The 7,500-nt window shown below is 36.8% G+C and overlaps 1 long non-coding RNA gene and 1 pseudogene across 1 annotated transcript in view; one reads left to right on the top strand and one right to left on the bottom strand.

Moving 5' to 3' along the window:
• Nucleotides 1–7,500, bottom strand: part of LOC128248890 (uncharacterized) — a 30,485-nt gene that overhangs the window by 6,859 nt on the left and 16,126 nt on the right. The gene's annotated exons all lie outside the window — the stretch shown is intronic.
• LOC149133521 (uncharacterized) lies at nt 169–801 on the top strand (annotated as a pseudogene).

Here is a 7,500-nt window from a genome sequence, read left to right as displayed (position 1 = left end):
GCATGAAAATTAAAGTTGATCTCAGTGAATTTTGAACGTAGAATCATCGTTTTATGCCTGTTTTTCCATGTTTGCATGCACTTAATATGTCTTCTTCAGTACAGTATCTTGTCACTTGTTGTGGTCATCTGTGATGTCCTTTTTGAAGCTTAGCATCCACTCCTTTTCATGTCTTCTTTAGTGTTCCTCTCCTACAAGTTCCTTCTACTTGGATTCCATGACACCTTTTTTTGCCCAACTGATGGCAAAATCATAGGTTTACAATTAACGCTATTCCAGAGAGACCACCGAAAAGTCAATCTCAACAATCTGATGAAGCGCTACATACCACAAGTCGACATGAATCGATGTGGGGTTCATTTCATGCCTGTCATTAGTCGGACAGTATCTATGGCTGATGTTTATCGAATATGCAATAAGATCAACCTGGAGAGTGAAACTTTCTCGAAAGAGGAGCGCCAATGAAGCCATCTTTGCCAGTCATACGCCAAATGCTGGTGTGATGAGCATGTTTGCATGATGGTCAAAGCAGATGAAGTTATACACAGGTTTGTCATTGACATACACATCAAACCATGGGACCCGAACACTATGATCTGGAATAACATTGTTCCTGGGATCAACCTGCACCCTATACATACCAATGAAGAAGGTAGAGTATTTATGAAGACTTTGGCCGGCGTCAAACTTTGCGATGACCAGGACATTATCAATATAACTGTAAAAGATGTGAAACAGATATTTCAAACTAGAATTTAAAATATTAAGAAAAAGATTGAAGCATTAAAGACTGATAATTAACTGTTCATGTTGTCGTTGTATTTATTCTATTCTTTTATTCTTTTACTTGTTTCAGTTATTTGATTGTGGCTATGCTAGAGCACCACCTTAAGGGATTTTAGTTGAACAAATCAAACCCAGGACTTATTCTTTGCAAGCCCTGTACTTATCCTATTGGCCTTTTTTGCCGAACCACTAGGTTATGAGGATGTAAACACATCAACACCAGTTGTCAAGCACTGCTGAAGGTAAACACAGACACAAACACACATATATATACATAAATGCTGTCTGCAGATGACATGACATGGAATCCACAACTTAAAAAGAAACGGTTGTTTCTCTGTTGCAGTTTCGATGTTGGGAACCTGCTAAGGGTCCCATTTGTCTCTTCAGGAGAATGTTCCTGTGGATAGAAATTGATACAAGACCTTAACCTCTGTGAATTTTATGATAACATGTTTGGCCATTGATATATTCATAGATAATTATTAATTGTTTATGGTATATCCTCTGTAATGTATTATTACATTACTTTTTAATTATTTAATTTTCTCCACTCATATCCGATGGTTTTGCCGTGGCTCGAATTTACTGGTCTTTTCTCATAAATGCTGTGCATGACGTTTGAATTCAGAATTTGAATGTGTAGATAGAGGTTGACACATTATTCTTGCCTGTCGGGATACATGTAAGCCCCAAGGTAAGGTCTTGTATCAGTTTCTGTCTGTAGGAGTGTTCTCCTGAAGAGGCGAATTGCACCCTTGGTGGGTTCCTAATGTTCAAGTTGCAATGGAGAATTAGCCTTTTATTTTTGAGTTGTGGATTCTGTATGTCATGTCACCCACAGACAGCATTTATTGTGAGGAGATATAATATGTGTGATAATAGTGGCTTTATAGTGGTTTTTGACTGCTATTTCTAAACATGTAAGGGTTTTTGAAACCTCTCTGTTATAATTATGACTTGTTCATAATTCTTATATGTATATGTATGTATGTATATGTATATATGTGCATACATATATGTATCTATATGTGATGGGCTTCTTTCAGTTTCTGTCTATCAAATCCACTCACAAAGCTTTGGCAAAAAATATTCACTAAAGACTAGTGTTTGAAATATCGAATGATTTTCACTAAGAATATGTTCTGGGTTAGGTTTGGCGAATACCCGACATGTCATGTAATGTTATGGCTTGGGTCTGCCCCTCTGGCAAATATCCATGTCATGTAATGTTATGGCTTGGGTCTGCCCCTCTGGTGAATACCCATCATGTAATGTTATGGATTCCAGCTGTAGAAACTCTGCCAATTGGAAATATGCTGTGTGTGAGAAGACCCGGCAAGCCAAGTGAGACCTAAATCTAAGGCCTCAGCCAGTCCACTTATGCATACCTTCCTTCATTGGACACTAAACTCCACTTGCGAAGACCTGTTGAGGCAAGTGAAATCGAAATCGAGTTAAATTCGATGACTGGCACCCATGCCAACGTCGTCTCCTTCATTGGACACGAAACTCAGCTTACGAAGACTTATTGGGGCAAGCGAAATCGTAATGGCAACTGTGCCCAGCATCGCCTTTCTGGTACTTGTGTCCACGGCATGTGTAAGGACTTTCAAGTGAGATCGTTGCCAGTGCCCCTGGACTGGCTCTTGTGTAGGTGGCACATAAAATACAACATTTTGAGCGTGGCCGTTGCCAGTACCGCCTGACTGGCCTTCGTGCGGGTAACAAGTAAAAGCACCCACTACACTCTCTGAGTGGTTGGCATTAGGAAGGGCATCCAGCTGTAGAAATTCTGCCAAATCAGATTGGAGCCTGGTGTAGCCATCCGGTTGCACCAGTCCTCAGTCAAATTGTCCAACCCATGCTAGCATGGAAAGCGGACGTTAAACGACAATGATGATGATGATGATATATATATGTGGCTGTGTGGTAAGTAGCTTGCTTACCAACCACATGGTTCCGGGTTCATTCCCACTGCGTGGTACCTTGGGCAAGTGTCTTCTACTATAGCCTCGGGCCGACCAAAGCCTTGTGAGTGGATTTGGTAGACGGAAACTGAAAGAAGCCTGTCGTATATATGTATATATGTTTGTGTGTATGTGTGTCTGTGTTTGTCCCCCCACCAATGGTGGTGTGTTTACGTCCCCGTAACTTAGCGGTTCGGCAAAAAGAGACCGATAGAATAAGTCCTGGGGTCGATTTACTCGACTAAAGGTGGTGCTCCAGCATGGCCACAGTCAAATGACTGAAACAAGTAAAAGAGTAAAAGATATATATATATATTTATATTTATAACATCCTTCTTTTCTCAGTCCCTTAAACATCAGTATACACATTATTATAAACTAATATAAATCCGATAATAATTTTTATCTTTTATTCACATTATATAAATAAGGCTTACCTATGTGTCTCCTAAATAGTATCATTATCGTCAGCTAATAAGTTTTTTTTAAAAGATAATTCAAAATAGTGTTCATGATCACTATATGCTTAATATACTTAATATCCTTAAATTTTACACCCTATCCAGAGCCCCTGAATTCAATATTGACATTATTTCATGATTTTTGTGAAAGATAACTACATCTAATTTTATTTTATTAACATACCTCTTATTGTGGAAACATTAGTTAGAATTCTGTTGTTGTCTGTAGCACTATACTGTTACTCTATTCAGACTAAAAGTAAAAAACCTATTTGACCCATATACCTAGGGCTATAATTCCTCAACATTTTGATAGTAATAAAATGACCTGATACTACTATGACCAGTGAAACCTCTAGATTCTAATACTTTTATAGCCTTGCCCATGCATACTGCTTACACCTTCCCTCTCTTTAGAAGTAATTGTCCCTTTGCTATCACCACTAGATAAGAAACAATAGAATTCTGAGACAGTTAAAACTTTTGTCTAGAATCAATTACTAGCCTGATAGACTCTGCTATGTCAAGATGGACTTATATATTCTTCCTCTGCTCTCTCCCACTTGGTTTTAATATGTTGCCACATTTGTAATATGTCTTTTTTTCTACATTTTTTCGTGCAGCTGAAGATTGCTCTTCATATTGCATTTAAGGTAATGCTCACATTACTTAAATAAATTGAAGTAGCATGAAACGTGCGTACTGCAATCACTTTTGAAATCCGTGTTGCTTATTATTTGATTTTAATCACCCATCCTTTTGGGATGTGAAATTCGGGTGCCTTCGCATAAGTACCATATTCAAGCCTTGAATCTATATCTAAACCGTATATTTATATATATATATATATACATATGTATACATACATATATATATATATATATATATATATATATATATATATATATATATATATATACACACAAACATATATGCATATACATACATATACACACATACATATATATGCATGCGTATTTATGTGTGTATGTGTATGTGTGTGTGTGTGTGTGTGTGTGTGTGTGTGTTGTGTACATGTAGATGTACGTGTGCATGTGTGTGTATGTGTATGTGTTTTTATTAATTTCCTACTTGTATCTGACATTTTCCTTCACTGGCAGTTCATTGCGCACAAATCTAACTGGATGTTTACAACATGATACCATCACTACCAAATGCTATTAAATAACTTGCAACTCAAAAATAATTCATTGCTGATTGTCTTTGTCAGCATGATAAAGTAATTATCTTTAACTATTATGTTATGATGATAACGATGATGATGCTGATAATGATTTCTTTTATTTGCCACCAGGGCAGGATGAGGAAGACAATACAAAGACAGACATAAAGTGTTGGGGTTTACATATAACATGACAATAAAAAAAGAAACAAAATAATATATATACATGTATGTATGTATGTATGTTTAGAAAGTGTACACAGTAGACAATAAAACAAAGAAAGGAAGCATACACACTATACAACAGTAAAAAAAAAAAGAGAAGAAAAAGAAAGCAAGAAAAAACCCGGTTGATAGTGGTGATACAGGAAGACCTCTAGGGAATATCAAGCAACCCCACCATCCAAGATCTCCCTGAACACCAAGGGAAAGTACCCTCCCCACTTCCTGTTCCTTGATTCACAGGTCTATATTTAGAGTAGTACCATCCACTCTTGCCAGCTTCACAACTTTCACCCACCTTTCAATAAATTCACTCAAGGACAGCATCTCCTTCTCCACCCTCATTTTTCCTTTCAAGTGAAACTTGAAAAAGTCAATGAGGGCTCCTCCAAAGAGGAATGTCTCTGTCCTCATGCCTTTTAGTTTCGTCTATCAAACAATTTCTTTGACTACAGCCACCAGGCAAAGCAAAACTGCCTCACCTGCCTCGTTAAAAAAAAAGTGGCAGGACAATCACCACTATGGACTCAGCTGGTATACTGACCTGTCCCACGCATGACAGCAGCTGTTTGAGGTAACTCCACAAGTCAGCAATGCCCAGACACTGCATGAGTGCATTCTGAACAATTTCGTTGCTCTGCACATACCTTGGACAAACCTGTCTGACAGCACATTCATGCCTGTGGAGTTTGTCTCAAACTGGTAGCACTCCCAGTATACTGCCAGGCCAAGGACATCTGGAAACTATCCATGGTAGTTTCCAGCCAGAAAAAAATTATCTATGGTAGCTCCCGGTGGTGGTGGTGGTCATTACATATGTGTGTATGTGTGTAAAGATATTTTTAATACATCTTTCAGGCAGTATTTTTTGTGAACATTCCCACCTGTTTCTCTTTTACACCAAGGAAGTATAATTCATTAAGACAAGAAGACTTACAGATGATTATTCCTTGATATAGAAGATTGTATTTTTCTCAAGATTCTTTAAATCTGCTGTTCTTGGACATAATGAATATCAATGTTTTGCATATATGTGTGTGTGTGTGTGTGTGTGTGTGTGTGTGTGTGTGTGTGTGTGTGTGTGTATGTATGTATGTATGTGTATGTATATGTATATTTGTATATATAAATATGTATATCTATCTATCTATCTATCTGTCTATCTATCTATCTCTCTCTCTCTCTCTCTCTCTTTCTCTCTCTCTCTCTCTCTCTCTCTCTCTCTCTCTATATATATATATATATATATATATATATATATATATATATATATATATGGGAGAATATACAAAAAATAACAACAGACGAGGACAGGTGGTGTAAATAACAAAAGTATATATTAGTATGACGCTCGGGAATACGGAAAGTCTTTGACGTTTCGAGCTACGCTCTTCAACAGAAAGAATACGGAGACAAGGAGAAAAACACGGAGAAAAAAAAATTGATATATATATATATATATATATATACTAGCCTAAGTACCCGGTGTTGCTCGGAAATTTAAAGAAAGTTAAAGGAAATAAATATATTTATTCTGATAAAAAAGATATTTTCAGAAAAATTCTATCAGATGACATGAGTATAAACAAAGTTATTAAAACAAATCCTGAAATCAATCACAGTTTTAATTTTGCAGAACTTCTAAATATACAATGTTTTCAGTGTGTTCTTTAATTGGTGTACAAAGAAAAAGAGTTTTGGGACTTCCAACTCGCAAACATCCTACATATAATTGCCCATGAGAGAAGCAAGGAGAAGCATGGTTAAGGCCAACAATGTTGAGAGATTGTGCTTGAGATTTGTTTATGGACATAGCAAAATTGGGAACTGGAGCTGTTTAAATTCATAGGGGAGGTTAGACAGGATTAATGGGATCCATGGAATGAAGACATCATCACCTTTATATTTTCCAAGAGAAATTAATTTTGGCAGACAGGACTAAACCTCTTGTTTCATTTTCACAATTAAAAAGTATTTATCTTTACTTAAAAAAAAAGAGGTGGGGTTGTAGACATATGACAGAGAATTATTCAGTATCATGTTTGCTTCTATCAGAATCGTTTACCTTTAAAGCAAAAAAACAAAACTGACATAATTTCCAGGCAGCCAAATTTGGTACAGATTGATCTAGACGTTTGGCTGTGCATAGAAGAAACACACACATACACAGCCAGTAAGAATAAAAGTGAAACTATAGTGTTATGAAAAGTGAAACTATTATACCACTGCAAAAAAAAAAATCAGAAGTGTCGAATAGGGGGAGTGGCTACGAACAATTACTTGAATAACTCATATCAATATCTCTAACTTATGTCACAGGAATATTGAACTTTAAAATCTATAAAGTTTATTGTATAAATTGAAAGATATCTTACAGTGTATAAGTGTGTGTCCATATGAAGACCTTTCGTTATTTAGAAACTTTACTCTTTCTTTTTCTTTAAACCTCTTGTTTCATTATCGCAATTAAAAAGCGTTTCAGAATCGTTTACCTTTAAAGCGGAAAAAGAAAAAAATCAACATAATTTCCAGACAGCCAAATTTGATACAGATTGATCCAGTGGTTTGGCCATGCATATATATATGCATACTTTGCTGGATGTGTAATGTCAGTGTGCATACTCAACAGAGTGTAAGTGCCTTGAGAGAAAAGTTGGACCTAAGAAGCATCAGATGTGGTTTGCAAGAGAGACGACTGTGCTGGTATGGTCATGTGGCGAGAATGGATGAGGATAGCTGTGTGAAAAAGTGCCACACGTAAAAAGTTGTACATAAAAAACACCATTCGAGTGTGGCCCTCGTGCCGGTGGCACTTAAAAGCACCCACTACACTCTCGGAGTGGTTGGCGTTAGGAAAGGCATCCAGCTGTAGAATCTC

The sequence above is a fragment of the Octopus bimaculoides genome, chromosome 10 (assembly GCF_046866305.1).
Source record: "Octopus bimaculoides isolate indiv1 chromosome 10, ASM4686630v1, whole genome shotgun sequence".
NCBI classification, from domain to species: Eukaryota; Metazoa; Mollusca; class Cephalopoda; order Octopoda; family Octopodidae; genus Octopus; species Octopus bimaculoides.
The sequence above is the reverse complement of the archived record's forward strand: the minus strand, read 5'-3'. Positions and strand labels throughout refer to the sequence as shown.